The following is a 15,557-nucleotide window of genomic DNA, read 5'->3' as shown; positions in this document are numbered from 1 at the left end:
GTTATACAATTTTGATATTACCTTATATGGCAGGATAACAATTCCTGATCCCACTAACTGAATGAGGTAATTCATGCAAATTGCTTAGCAATACTAAGTACATGATAACAAACCCTGATAAATGACATCTATTATTAGGCATCTATTATTTGTAAACATACTCAAATACATTGGAGGAGAATTGAAAAAATCCATTTTACATAAGACCTTTTGGATGAGCCCATGATTTTTCCCTTTCAGTGTCAGAGCAACAAGATCGTATGTTTATATTAAATTACACTCTTGGTCTTCATATTCTCTTTAGTCTATTTCCTTGTGTCTTTCCTTTCATATATTGTATGATGAAATCAGCTGGTCCTCATCTAATAGCCATCATCAGCAACATCACCATCACCATGATAACCACATCTCCAAAAAACATTGCCAGTATTTAAAGAGTAGTTTACACTTTATAAGGCATCTTTCCACACGTTTTCTTCTTTCCACACCCCACGACGGTTGACGCTGCAAGTACAGAGCAAATTGATCAGGGAGCTGGTGAGGGGCAGATCTAAGATTCAGAGTCTGACTCTAGGATTATACATCACAATGATAAATGAGAGATTTGGGGGATTACTAATGCTGTAGATGATTTTTAATCACACCTGCAGGTATGTTCCACCTTCAGGGAACAATTTTTTTTTAACTAATCAGTTATTGAGCTTGACCTTAAGGAATGAGGACATTCTCCCCTGTGTCTCTTCCCTTATCACCTTCAGTTAGTATCTTTGGAAAGGGTTCTCAGACATTGGTTTCCAGCTGCCTCTAGGCTCTTCTAGCAAGGCGGAAAGGCAAGTGGATAATCAGGGGATAGGGCTAGGAATATGTGCTTTTTCCTCAGGATTATAATATGGCAAGGGCATAATATGGCAGGTCATGGACTGGATGAGGAAAAAAAATCCTAGGGATAAACAAGTTTTATTCATTATGTTTCTAATACTGCAGCATTACCTATGACTCGACATAAATATGTGTAACAGCTTTAGAGCTGAAGAAGAGATGGATGGGGCATGCTTTTTACAAATTATTTGCGTCAGTGGGTAGGATGAAAAATGGGAATATGCCAGTTTGTTATTTAAACAACAGTCCACCAAGTGACATAAACATTCTAGATAACAGGAAGATTTATCTGCTGGTGAAATTGTGAGTGCTAAGTCACCACAGGAGCAAGAGGAAGTAGGAAATATAAGGGGATAATTTAAGTACAAATGAAGGAGACATACCTCTATCACGACTGTTACCATCCCCTAACGATTGTTATTATTCCATCATATATCTCATATTTGAATGTCTTTATCCTTGAAGGGCTTATATCTGAGATACATTGCTATTTTGTTGACTTTGTAGTTTTCCCAGTCACTCAGAATATTTGAAAAAAACTCTTTTTTTTTTTTTTTTTTTGGTGGGGAGGAAATTTAATCTTTCACGTCTGTGAAAGTCTCATTCATGGAACCTTCATACACCTGTTAGCCATTTGTATGTCTTCTTCTGAGAAACGTCTGTTGAATCCTTTGCCCATTTTTTAATTAGTTTATTTGGGTTCTTGCTAGTGAGTACCTTATATATTTTGGATATTAGGCCCTTATCACATGTAAGATTTGCAAATGTTTTCTGCCATTGTGTAGGCTGTCTGTTCATGCTGCTGATTGTTTCCTCTGCTGTGCAGAAGCTTTTTAGTTTGATGTAATTTCATTGGTTCATTTTCACGTTTGTTTGCCTGTGCTTTGGAGTCATATTCAAATAATCATTATCCAGACCAATGTCGGGGAGGTTTTCCCCTGTTTTCTTCTAGCAGTTTTGCAGTTTCAGGTCTTGCATTTAAGTCTGTAGTCCATTTCCAGTTGATTTTTGTATATGGTGTGAGATAAGGGTCTAATTTCATTCTTCGGCACGTGGATATCCAGTTTTCTCAACATTTATTGAAGAGACTATCCTTTCCTCATTGTGTGTTCTAGGTACTTTTGTCAAAAATAAATTGACAAATAAGTGGGTTTATTTGGGGGTTCATTTTCTGTTCCATTGGTCTATATGGCTGTTTTTATGCTAGTACCATGCTGTTTTGATTACTGTGGCTGTGTAGTATATTTTGAAGTCAGGTAATGTGGTGCCTCCAGTGCCATTCTTTTTGCTTAAGATTGCTTTGAATATTTAGGGTCTTTTGTGAATCTATACAAATTTTAAGGTTTTTTTTTTTTTATTTCTGTAAAAAATGTCATTGGAATTTTGATAAGGATTGCAGTGAATCTGTAGATTGCTTTAATTATGGGTATTTTAATGATATTAATTCTTCCAATTCATGAACACAAAATATCCTTCTGTTTTTTTTTTCTCCTTCAATTTCTTTCAGAATGTTTTATAGTTTTCAATGTGTAGGTCTTTGATCTTGGTTAAGTTTATTCCTGAGTATTTTATTTTCATCGTGTAGCTATTATAAATGGGATTGTTTTCTTAATTTCTTTTTTGGATAGTTCATTGTTAGTGTATAGAAACACTACTAATATTTGTATGTTAACTTTGTATTCTACAGCTTTACTGAATTTGTTTATTAACACTAACAGTTTCTTGATGAAATCTTTAGCATTTTCTATATATAGGATCATGTTGTGTGCAAACAGGGATAACTTAATTTCTTCCTTCCCAATTTGGATGCAAAAAACATATTTTGACCACTAAAAAAAAAAATGAAGAAAAATCTACCAGCTAAATTTTAAGAATAACTAATGGAGATTGACTTGAAAGGTTTATTTTTATCCCTTGCAATACCTATTTTATCAAGCTCTAACATACTCTAAGGTCTGACAGCAGAAACTGGGAAGAATGATTTGGGAATAACAACAAAACAAAAAAAAGATTTTTAGAATTTGCAGAAAGATAGACCTGGCCATTCCCTGCTACTCACCTGGGATAGTTTTAAATTCTGAAAGAGACTATAGAACATGTATAACCGTACATCATTAGCATTCAAACAAGGCTCTGTAAGAAGTTGTAATCTCCTTAAGGGAACAAGTTGGTGAAACTTCAAATCTTTTCTGGATTACAGAAGAGAAAATATTTTACCTTACTGAATGACTGGCAGAGAGTTGAGAATATACCTTTTGTATACATGTGTATTCATTGGATTTGTGAAATAGGACTTTTACCTTTATAGCCAGAGGAGCCATTCTCAGAAGGCATGGAGGCAATCAAAATATTTTGAAATCCTGAAAGCCAAGGAAACACTAGATTTTGGTTTATTGACTGGGATGTGTCTTTCTAAACATTTTCTTTTTAAAATTAGCCCCAAAGGGCAATAAACTAGACCGCTACAGGCCTGAGTGGATAAGACAGATGAGGATTAAAAGGCATGCAGCAGGAATGCCTCCACTGGTGTCTGTCTCAAGATGTAGGCTCAAAGAGGTCTAAACAGGAAAGGGTAAACACAGGACCATCACCCCACGTTTATATAGAGCGTTCAGAACATTCTCAGCAACATGCTTATCACAAACTCAACTTGAAGCAGCAGCACGTTTGTCAAGAAAACATACATACGGAGGTTTTTTTCCTTCTTAGGTTGTCCCCATCCTAATCTCATCACTGTGTGTCAGTAGTGTGGGAGATATTGGTGAGGAATTACAAACATTGAAGAAATTGCCAGGTCAATTTTGAAAGAAATGGACCTGTTGACATATAAGCAGTCATTAATTACTTAAGGATATGTTCAAGCCCAGTGCTCCACAGAAAGAGAACAAAATGATATAAGCCAAGTTTGATTTTCAAATCTCTACAGAATTCAGTATATTGTAATGAAGATTTCCTTGCCCATTGTATATGCCAGGAAACCAAAACACACCACATTTGTTAAGTCATCAGTATCAATCAGAAGTTCAAAGTTGAAAACAAATTGAGAACATCGAATGGTATCCTTGGAGAAGCACCCTTTCCTAGTGTTCTAAATGCTGTCTTGAGAGCTGTTAAAAATAAATATTAAGAGGACCAAAATAATGTGCATGGTGTGCAGGTATGGGAACATCATGTTTCAACGATCTTGCGTGAGCTTGCTCAGGGAATTCACCTGTATCTGATAATGTAAGGTGTAGTTAGCAAATCCTCATTTCCTCTGAATCAAATAAAATATTTGTGGTTTCCTGTCAGTTTTTACAAAGTTAAATTTAAAACCCTGTTCTTGGCTCCACAAGATAAAATATTTCTGTAGGATCTCTATTTTCTTGACCTTATTATTTCTAGTGCAATTTGTACTAGTCCTTCCTAATCCCATGCCACTGTGGATCCAGAACAAAGCATCATATTTTGTGGCATCTCTCCTTAAAAAATATCTCTGGGTCCATACATTCATTCACACGCATGTAAAGTGAGGGTGGAAAGTACTCGGCTTACCAAATTTTAGAATCACAAAATTTTGGAGTCTTCACTAAAGCCATTGAGGAAGGTGAACAGAACTACTTTTATCAAGAAACCACCATGTTCCAGGTAGTTCTCATCTATAGCCTCTAACTGTCACAACCCAGGCAAGTGAATAGCATTATCACTGTTTCGTAGATGAAAAAACCGAAACTGATAGTGTTAAATCAAGTTTTCTGAGGTTACCAGGTTAGATTTTTAAATTGGGCTGACTCTGAAGACCATTATTTTTCCTATAACACCACAACATGCTCTCTTAGGATTTCAGAAGGCTGTACCAATTTAAAATAGAAAAAGAATCAATGGTGTTCATGGTTTATTGTTTAAAAAAAAAAAAGACTAAGTCTTGTCCCATTTTTCAACTGAGACTCCTTAGTCCCCTTGATAATTGAATAACCAAAGCTTGCATTTCATATGCCATCTAAGGAAACAAGAAAGATGGATAAAGGCCAGGCGCCGTGGCTCGTGCCTGTAATCCTAGCACTTTGGGAAGCAGAGGCGAAAGGATCGCTTGAGGCCAGGAGTTTGAGAAAGATGGATAAAAGAGAGAAAAAAAAAAAAATAAGAAAAAGAGAATGTTGCATCTGTTTGCCTGGTGGTGGCCCTTAGAGGAAATAAAAGGAAGATATTTGTTTTCTTCATAATTTTTTTTTTTTCTGTTTGAAAGAGGAAGGGGGTGTCATGGAGTGAAGAGTAAATAGAGAATATTGATGACGATCAAAAGAGCAAAGCGAGTTGGTTTGGGAGTTATTTCTTCAACTCTCTGGCCATTCCAGCCTTCCCTGAATGAGAATATTCTGTTTGGCTTTCAGGCTAGGGTTGTCATCTGAGAAGGGTATGTTAATTTCATATTTCCTCATAACTTTCTTTTGGGGATAAGCATTTTGGTTTTCTGCTGTTTATTATTTCAAAGGCATCTATATGCTAATATGTTTTATGCTTATTATTTTCATGTTTGTCCCTTAGGTCATGCTTCATATCACCCACCAGGGAGGATCATCTCTCATAAAAACTTTCAAATTTGATTTTGAAAATTATTCAGGAAAATTGAAGCCATGCTATCTCCCAAAGTTGGAGAGAACATGCTCTGGAGAATCCTGTAATTCACAGAAAATGGACTAGGATAACATTTGTGTTCTCCTGCTGCCAAAGTCCCCTTGAGAAGGACAGCCAGCTACACAAAACATTTAACATTGTGGCATCCAAATGTTGGAAGAATGATTAAAATAAAAATCTAATCATAGGCTTTTAGAAATCACTAAATTACTATGCTTGCTCCAAAGAGGAGGAAGGAAAGGCCGTTTTCATTCTCCACAGCATCCTAGGTGTGTTAACTGCTTCTATTTCTGTAAATGCTGTCTTTTAATTGTATGTCATTGTTCCTTAGCATCATTTCTAGAAAGTTAATTTTAATGATATTAATGCTTGAAGTTTGTGCTTAGAGGAAGAAGCAGGTAAAAGAGAAATCTCATACAATCAGCTAGCTTGATGTTTTCTTCCAGAACTTACATTGCAGAAATTTTTTTTGTATGAAGTTGTAATTTGTTTTGAGAGCAGATTGCTATTAAAGAAAAAATGGAAGTTTAGCAAATTAACCTGACTTAAAATTATCTTTTCAGGCATCTTTTGAAGAAATCAAGGCTTAAAAACTGATTTCTTGACAGGAGATGTTAAAATGCAGATTACTTTGGAGGGTATTTTACACTTCTCCCTTGGTTGGGGATTGGACTCTTTTTGTTTGCAAGCACTTGGGGGGATGCAAAGAAGAGGCCCTATTCCACATTCCTCTGTATTGTTCTCTGCCTTGCTCTGTGTTTAGGAAAAGCAAGGAATCAGAAACACTAGGGGATTCGTATTACAGATTTAAGTTCATTTTGTGTACCGGCCTCCTCTTCATCTATTTCTCTCTCTACCTTTCAGTACCTGCACCTAATTTCCTTTCTGTTGTTTTTTTTGTTTTTTTTTTTTTTTTTTAATGTTTTCACTTTTAGACCTCAACAGTAACTTTATTCTGCAAGAAGTGCAGCCCAGCTACTGGTATTTCTTGTCTTGGCTCATTTTAATGCCTCTTGAGCGCCAAGACAGCTTTGTTAATAGGAGAGTTTGCTTTCAGGGTTGGAAGAAAGGTCTCCTTCTGAGAGGAGATTGTGGGGGGAGGCTGACAAGTAAACTAGGCTCTCTTCCAAGGGATCAGAGCGAGCCTACAAAAGGCAGGTGAAGACAGGTACCTGGACGGCATGTGCTGAGACTGCCAAACAGCACTGCGACACATACGGTCATAATCTCTCTATAAATGAGAACTATTGCTGGGGACACATTTGGTAAATTGATTAGAATAAACAGTTGCCAAATAATGGTAAAATAACATTTTCTTGAAACCTGTCTATGTTTGGGACATTCTGTTGCCATAAAAGACCTGCAATAGTTTATGTGCAAAAGCCTTGTGACCCCATCATTATTTCCTTTTTATTCTGTCAGTGCTAATAACAAAATAGCTACACATTTTCTCTTTAAAAGCTGTGTTTGGTGAAGGATTCATTGAACTAACATATTGGCCTTAATGTAGCCCCAACGAGAAAGAAGCTTTCTCTTCTTGTTCGTTCCTGTGTGTTCCTGAACACAATTCAAAGATAATTCAAATAGAAAAGCAATTTGTGTACAATTAGGCTCCAGAACATACTGGGTGCTGGTGAGCCATGCAAAGTGGTTAAGATGACAGCTATGACTGTGTTATTCGCAAACTCAGTTCCATGAGGACAGGAAAGATGTCTGTCATCCACTGTTAGTTAGCTTGTAGCTCTAGGAGGTGGCTGCAGTTTGTGGACTTTTAGCAAATGTTTGTTTGCTAAACAAACATGGCTCAGTCTATATGAACAATGAAATTTGGTTCAACACAGTTTCAGAAATGCTGTTTGATTTGGGAGGATTGGCACTCCTGGTCTTGCAATGCCTGTGGAGCGTGGTTGTTAAAAGCTCAAGGCTTTGAAATAATAAGGTCTCAAATCAGACAAGCCTGGGTTTGAGTACCAGCATCAATGCCTACTGGTGTTCTGACTCAGATCAATCTCTTGGCCTCCCTGAGCCTCATTCTCTTCATGGGCAATATTTGGAGGGAAAAAAATCATATTTATTGAAGTCAACTGTGAGGATTAAATGAGATGATATATTTGCATAGGTATCCACACATAGTATATGCTCAACGAATGGGACTACTATCACTATTATCAGTATTTTTTTAATAGTAGTAATATTTTAGGATTGTTATTTTCATTATGAATGATATTAATGTGTTATGCAAAAGGTTCACAATTTTTCCTTATGGAGAACTTCAGTAGAAGAAATCAAAAAATAGTACACCGAATACTTTTTCTGCCAGTAAAACACGGCCTGTAAAAATAAAGATGTGGAAAACTTCGTGTTTTCAATGTTATTCACTGGAGACCTATAAATCATCACAAAATTTTAATAAACACTTTTCTTTTTTTAATAAAAGAAAAGTCTAAGATGTGGCACAAGGTGAAACTTTTAAAAACTCAGAAAATGTTATTGCTTATATCCAGCCAATGCCAAATATTCGGGGGAAATAGGAAAAAAAAAGTCAATTACAAGCTAGATATTTCTACTCTCGCTGCCAAGAATCTAGGTGTCTAGCAAATAAGATTTCTCTTTCACTTTTCTTCTGGGTACCCAATATTATGAAAAGCTATTTTGTGATTGACTTCTTGTGCTGCTGGTAGAAGTGGCCCTGTTGATAACAGGGTACAATTTAAAATCCTTGAGTATTGTAAGATACAGAACCGATCAGAATGAAGGCTTTCCAAAGAAAAAGACATCTTGCTGGTTGAAAAGCCCTAGTGAGCTACCAGGACATATTCATGGGGCCAGAACATCATATGGAAGCATGTAGCCAGGACTCAAGGCCATTGAAAGTTTTAGCCTTGCTTCTGAACAAGTGAAGAGTAAATAGGGTTGTGTTTGCCTCTAAAGCATATGGCTCCTCACAGAAAGCAAAGTCAGATGTTAATTAAACCTTTGCAAGACTGGAATGGATCGTGCCATTCTGTATTGAAAAGTCAGCTTTAACTTCTCATTGCATGCCAAAAAACAAACAAACAAAAAAAGACCTGCAAATATATTTGCTAACAAAGGTTCTTATTACATGCAAGTCTCATTTAAAGTAAAAGGAGAAATCATTTTTCTTTATATTTGGAAGAACTCTAATGACAACAGATTCTTCATTAAAATAATATCTTGAGTGGATATTTGTTTCATTTAATTTTTACCCTCTCCTGTGGATTTCCCTTTTTCACGAATCCATCCCTCAAAGGAAATGCTGACAGTAAATTAATGTCCATACTCTGGTGTATTCTATGGTGTTTCATTTTAAACATTCATACTTGGATTAAAGTGCAACATCATTTACCTTTCACGGTGTTTAGCATCTAGTAGAGGCTAAATAAATAGCAATTAAAAGAAAACCTCGCTAGAATTTTAGTGATATTTTCCTAGATTTCCATTCGGTCAGTCTTCAGTGAAGTTTGTATAATTTCTCCTCAAATGGGCAAGATTTGGAATTCTCCATAGTCACAAATGAGAGAACAAAATAAGAGAGATTTTCATTTATAAGATTGCCTTTCTCTTATCTAGTGGTCTTGCCTCCCAGACTGTCTGTCTGTCTCTGGAAAGCAAAGTCAATAAAAATGATTAGAGTTGGCATCTCACAAATGTACACCCTTAAACCATGAAGCAGTAATGCTGTGCAGAAAATATTTTTCTGACCTTTTCAAATTGCATCCAACTGTCTCGGGAATTTCTCAGTGACTAGAGGTAATAAGGTTCAATATATTTTACTGGCTGGCTTCAAATTTAGTTCCTCCGAAGGTCTAACTTATCTATTCTTTGCATCTTGGCCCCAGCATCCATTCAACACAGAAATCCATGCATCTAATCTTTTTTTTCCCCTTCTCAGGTTTTTGCTAAAGAATCACATTGTAGAATCTACCACCATGACGACTCTCCACTTATTGCCTCCTTGAAAAACAAAATATTAGCATGAGAAGATTAGTGGGCGTGTTGTCTTTTGAAAAGCCCTTGTTGAATTTAATTAGCTTTTAGATTTCATACCATCTTACATCTCAGTTTTTACCTATGTGATTTATGCCTCAGTAATCTTCATTATATAAAACTTTTTTTTTTACTTAACCAAACCATATGCACTCTCCAGAATAATAAAGAGGCAAAAATATGTGAATTTCTTTTGTGTTAAATTGATTTTGCTTTTTCTTCTGTGAGTCCACACGCAGCAGACATGCCCCCCAGTAAGGAAGGAGCCATCCGAGTGTGAAGTGCTAAAAGGCAGCAGGGCGGCCCCTTCTTCACCGTGTTCCCTGAAGGAGAACAGAAAACAGAAGCTGGGGACACATTTCTTGACCTTATGAAAGTGTTGGATGTCAGGAAGCCTTGACAAGAAAGTAAAAAGCTTGTCTGACTTTTTATATTGAGAGTATCTCCATGCTGAATGTGATTCTAGGGAGATACCGGTGTTTCCTCATTTGTAGGACACACGAAATTCAATCACATACTCTGTTTTGTTGTTCCCATACATGGCCTTTGTACCGCCTTCTGCAGAGGAGATTAGAATCTTGGCTGGAATTTCCTGTGGTCAGTGGAGCTTGGAGCCTCTTTCTGGCTTGGAAGGCAGGTTCATGGGCAAACAGCCACCAGGAGGAGAAAGCCGTTTTGAAGTTGCCCTTCTAAGAATCTGCATTTTCTTGTATGCTAATTTGTCAAGTTTGATCATCATAAGGTATTTGGCTTTCTATAAATGAGATCATTTCAAACAACCCTATTGAGAAAAAAGGCTTGCAGGAAAGGAGATGAAGAGCAGACTGTTTTTTAAATTCACAGAAATGTATTTTTTTTTCCTTAAAAGAAACGAAGTATACTTATGCCGAAGTTTTATTTTCATACTATAGCTTATCTTTTTCATTTAAAGTTTTTTAAAAAAATTTTTGGTTAAATTTGAAATGTATAAAGTATGTTTAAGAAGAAGCTGCTGTTTTATTATTTGAAATTTAATCTATCTTGACAGTAGAGTTGCAGTCTTGACGTTGTTCTTTCACAACCTGGGTAGAGTTAGCTGACATTTCGTGTCATAGAGATGAGGTATTTTGGCAGTTTTGTAAAGTCAGATTTACCCAATATTTGCAATGTCGCTTAGTGTTTTTGTCACCAGCTGGGGAAGTGTGAAGACTTTCAGGTGCTGGAATTAAAGCAGGTCTGTTTCTTGACTGGAGCCGCAGGACACCTGAGAAGTTGTTAACGCAGGGGTGTGTGTGTCTGCACATGTGTGCGCAGCCATGTGTAAGATGTGCACACTAACTTGAACTTGGGATTGGGAATCCAAAAACAAATGGATTCTAGCTTCTGCCTGTGGATGTCATGTCTTAGCAAACTGGAAACTTGGCTATACCTCTTAAACCGTTTCAGAACAGAGAATGGCTTAGCCAATTGGCTCTAATCATTACACATTTAGTGCCTTCTCTTTCTCATTTCTAAGCTGTATCATCTTTCCTACTCTTTAGGACCTGGAGGTAAAACAAAAAGTCCGTATTCAGACTTTCCATTGCAAGCATAAAGTGATTTGAATCTGGTGGAAGGAAGGAAGGAGGTAGTGCCAGTGTCCGCTTGTACTGAGTTATTTTGCTTTTCTGGGTGTTCTTAGAGTTTGGGGGATGGCTGGGGAATTAATCAGGAGCTTTCAGGTTGAGAGTCGCAAGGGAATAGGTCGCCTAATTAACAGTGCCAATAATAATAATAGCTGCTTCTTATTGGATAACTACTGCTTACAGGGTTTGTCACAGATAACTCACATTACACCCCACTTACGGGGCAGAGCATGAGGCTTAGAGAGAGGAATTGTGTGAAGAGGATTATTTTTACATGGAAAGGAACGAAATAATCCGTTTGCTGCAATCATTGGATTTTTTTTTTTACTTTTTTCTCATCTTTCTCTTCCTCCTCATCTTTCTCCTCTTTCTCATCACCTCTTCCCACTTCCCATCTTTCTTAGTTTCTCCTTTTCATTTTTCTTTTCTCCAAGAGAGAATGAAACGAAGCCAGTTCGTCGAAGCACTGTCCCATTGGGTCTTCGTCAACAGGACAGCTGTTCTTCTCTCCTTCTCTGTTGCTCTCAGTAGAGCTACTTATTTAATTATTTTGAAAGTTTAATAAGGGCCAAGAGTTCTGGCTGGTGGCTTATATTATTGTCACATACTTTTTCAATACCTTAGAGTAATACTACAGGTGGCAGAAGGTGGTGGTTGTATGCTGTCCTCCCAAGCTCACATTCAACCCTGCCTAATCTACCTTTTGTCTGTGTTAATGATTGTTCGGGGTTAAAAGGGGGAAAGAATGAATTGAGGAAAGCAGATGTTCAAAGGTATTTCTGTGAGTAACTCAGTAAAACCTGTTTGTATAAAAATGATGTGTTTCTCTATCAGGATATCTAGGAAATTAAATTCCTTCAAATATACAACTGAAATCTTTTGCTTCTTTTATTTGCCTCACATATCAGTAGTATAGTAATAAACATTCCTGACTTCCAAAGCAGACTTGTTATTGTGATGTTGGCTCAATGGAGATATTGATGCGTGGCCATTCAATTTCACTCTTATGGTGATGCCTAATATGCTCCAATCTGTGCCCTCAGTGAAGGGGCTTGGTTATTTACACTGGGTAAACTGGGCTTTTTGCGTTACCACAGCATCCCTGAGACTCCTGATACCACGGCCAGCAGCCTGACAGTGCTGCATGTGTTCCCAGGCATATCAGAAGACAAATAACGGATTCAAATCTAAGCAGAGTAGTAGAATCTCAAAGCGCTGTCACCACCACGCACTGTACATACACTCTTCCTAGAGTGGGTGCTCTGAAATTTTGGTCTATATCTCACTTGTGACAAATATCCCATTTTTTAAAAATTTCAAAAGGAATGTGTTTGGCAGCATGGTTTTAGATACAAATATCATTTCAAAGTTTCTCTTTGTGTCTCTCTCTCTGTTTCTCTCTCTCTCTTTCCCTCTCTCTGATACACCTTGCATCTGGAGTATTTTGAATATGCATGTGATCTCAGTTCACGGTTCATGAAAGACTTCGTGTTTTGCACAGGGCCCCTTTAATCCCCACTATCACTCTTACTGGAGATAAACTTGAAATAATGTAAACAAACAAGAATGGATCGTTCTGAAACTATCTGCCACACACAGCTCATCTTCAGCACTTTGCTTTCCATTACTGCCGAAGGAAGGGGACTGACAGCATCAGCTTTAAATGGGGCACCTGCCTGTGCTTCTGTGATATACTGGTAATCTCCACTTACTGTCAGGGCTGCAGCAGTATTTATTTTCCCTTAATTGGAACCCCACTGATACCCTGTGGGATTTCTCTCCCCATAGCCCCGCCTTTGGCAAGGCAATATATCCATGTAGACCCAGAGCATAGCCACCCTGGTCTATTGTAATATTATAGTCAGAAATATCAACATTGGGATCAAAATTAAACCAACACCTAGTTTCAGGACTACTTTTTGATATTGTTAGGAATTCACCATTTTTCTCAGTGTTTATCTTCAGAGTTAAAGAAATGTCGGCAGAAGCTCAGATTGAATACGCTTTATCACAGTGTTTCATCTTATATTTCAATTCTTCATTTCATTGCTTCTAGAAGTGTAGGGATGACTGATAAAATTGCAAACTATTGCCCCAAATAAACAAGTAAACAACAAACACAAGAGGTTTGGACACACTATATAGAAATGTTACCTTTTTTTAAATATCATTTCCTCTCTAGGTGAACAAATGTAATAAGATGCCCAGAAAGCCTTAATTTTGTTAAAATTAAATTAATTAAAATGAACAGATAAATCTCCTTTATCTTAACTTTTGGTGTCAAAACAGGATTTGTTACCTTGGACATCAGAGGGCCACTTCATTGTCTTCATTTACGGTTTTAGAGTTTGCATTTGTTTTTCCCTTGTGCTATTTTTATTTTTGTCATTGAAGTTCATGAAGACTTAATCATTAACCCTCTGATTTTCCAGGAAAAAAAAATGTTGATTTATTGAACTGGCTGCGGAAAAAGAAGAAGATCAATCTGACATTGTAGGTTAATAGTAGGGAAGAAAACATATTCATAATTAGAAGAGAAAAGGACTTTCCTTGTTCATTCCAGTTTATAATAAAAAGCCCCTCGCTAAAGTGTCTTAGAAAATAATGCATTCAGACTGAGTCGAATTACTGCCTAGCACATTCTATTTATCTGTAGCTTAAAAAGCAGCTGCGTTTTTGTAAAAAGCAATGAATGTGGCAGTCCTACTTAAAGGTAGAAGAAAAAGAACACCCCTTGTTTTGTAATAAGGGGATTTTCAATTTAAAAGAGAGAGCAAGCCTGTTGTGTGAAGTAGGGTTATTACATTCACTGTATTCTATCTCACTCACCAGGAGGCTAATAATGAAGGGGCCAGGGAAGGAGGCCAGTGCTGCAAGGGTTATCTCACAACCTCAGATGCTGGATAAGTCGAAGGAGGCAGACTCGCTTTGGGATGACATTCAGAAAGGCTGGAGTGATTATTTGGAAGAGAAAAGCCTGCCTATTCTTTCCAAGGTAAACAGTTCATTTCATCTGTCAGCTGCATGTTTCAATATACCAACGTTTATATAAAGATATCTATAAAAATTTGCCTTTTAAAAAATCATTTTAGGTGCATGAATATTCCCCTGATCTGCACATCCAATGGTCCAGCGATGAATTATTAGAAACCTGCCATAGACAAAGGATGCACTCGGAGCCCCACCACACCTAAAGCCACGCTTTGAAGGATCTGCCAAGCTCACTTTTAATCATGAGAAAGAAATTACCCACATGGAGTCAGCAGAAAATGAGAAAGTAGAGCTCGTGCTGTGAATAATTCCAGCAAGTGCCAAGGGGCTAGTTGAGGAATGGCTTCATGAGGTGAATATCTTTAGCTTGTACTTAGGGTTTGGTTAGCGTATAATCATTTTCTCTTCTAGGAGCGATGACTATCCTAAGTGTATTTCCTAACTAAAGAGTGCTTTGAGCATGTGTCTGGATGTTGACAGATTTAATACCAGTCTTGCCCTTGTTGTTATTTACTATGACGAATTTTGTATTTGTGATTATGCAGAAATCAATTTAGGTGCAAAGGCTCTCAGAGCCAGTGACTGTCCGTCGCTGTCCGTGTTTGTGTGTATCACTGTGAGTGCACGTCCAGTAATTCATGTCTCCGTGTACGTATGTGCTTTGTTTTCGTCTTCTCTGTGTTGTGAACGTAGGTTGGAAGAATTAGCCAACCAGTGGGTTCTCAGACGTGGTCCGAGGCCTTTCATTTGATTTTTGGAACAGGAAAAAAAGAACGTGTCATGTTGTGATTAATGGTCAATCTGAATTTTCAATTCCTATGAAAGGAGGAAGGGGAAGGGATATGTGTCAAATGACAAGACTAACCTTTTCCCTTTGGGACCAGCATGATTCAAATTAAACATCACTTTCAGTGTGAAATTAGTTTGAAGACTTCTCTCTCTCTCTCTCTCTCTTTTTTTTTTTTTTTTTGGTGCCTGGTTTAACTCATTGGTGGCTGCTCTTTCAGAGAGAATCCCTGCCATCCCAGCTCTGTGCCTAAATTTATTCCCAGTAGCCCATAGTTCCTCTTCCTTTGTTTTCTTTTTCCAAAGATCAGGTCCCAAAAAAGAATATTTTACTATTTCAAAAGCTTCATTATTCACAAGATAAGATTCTCCCTAAAACACGCTATTTAACGTCTCCATAAATGAAATAACTACATAAATAAATAGCGTTCTTCTTTTTTTAAAGATAATTTTGCCAGGGAGGAAGGAGAAAGAAAGAAAGGGATCCTTTTGGAAAGAATTTAGAGTGCCCTCTGCTTTGTGCCAGTTTTTGCTCACTGAGTAAGCCACAGAGGAAAAACAGCCACAAAAACCCCCAAGTTCTCTCCTGAGCCTCTCGTTTCCCACATAACTGAGGCACAGGATCACCATGCCAACTTGAAGCAATTTGGCTTTAAGCAGGCATGTGCCTGGACG

The 15,557-nt window shown here is 37.4% G+C and overlaps 1 long non-coding RNA gene across 1 annotated transcript in view; it reads left to right on the top strand.

Annotated features, from left to right (window-relative positions):
• The window catches only part of LOC105826099, a 63,699-nt gene extending 49,597 nt beyond the window's left edge, over positions 1-14,102 (top strand). Inside the window, exon 7 of the long non-coding RNA XR_001138296.1 lies at positions 13,938-14,102. This is a non-coding gene — a long non-coding RNA (uncharacterized LOC105826099). The remainder of the gene's footprint in view (positions 1-13,937) is intronic.
• The last annotated feature ends 1,455 nt before the right edge of the window (positions 14,103-15,557 follow it).

Source organism: Propithecus coquereli, unplaced genomic scaffold (genome assembly GCF_000956105.1).
Source record: "Propithecus coquereli isolate 6110/MARCELLA unplaced genomic scaffold, Pcoq_1.0 Scaffold85, whole genome shotgun sequence".
NCBI lineage: Eukaryota > Metazoa > Chordata > Mammalia > Primates > Indriidae > Propithecus > Propithecus coquereli.
Note: the sequence above shows the minus strand (reverse complement) of the source record. Positions and strands in the feature narration are given on the sequence as shown.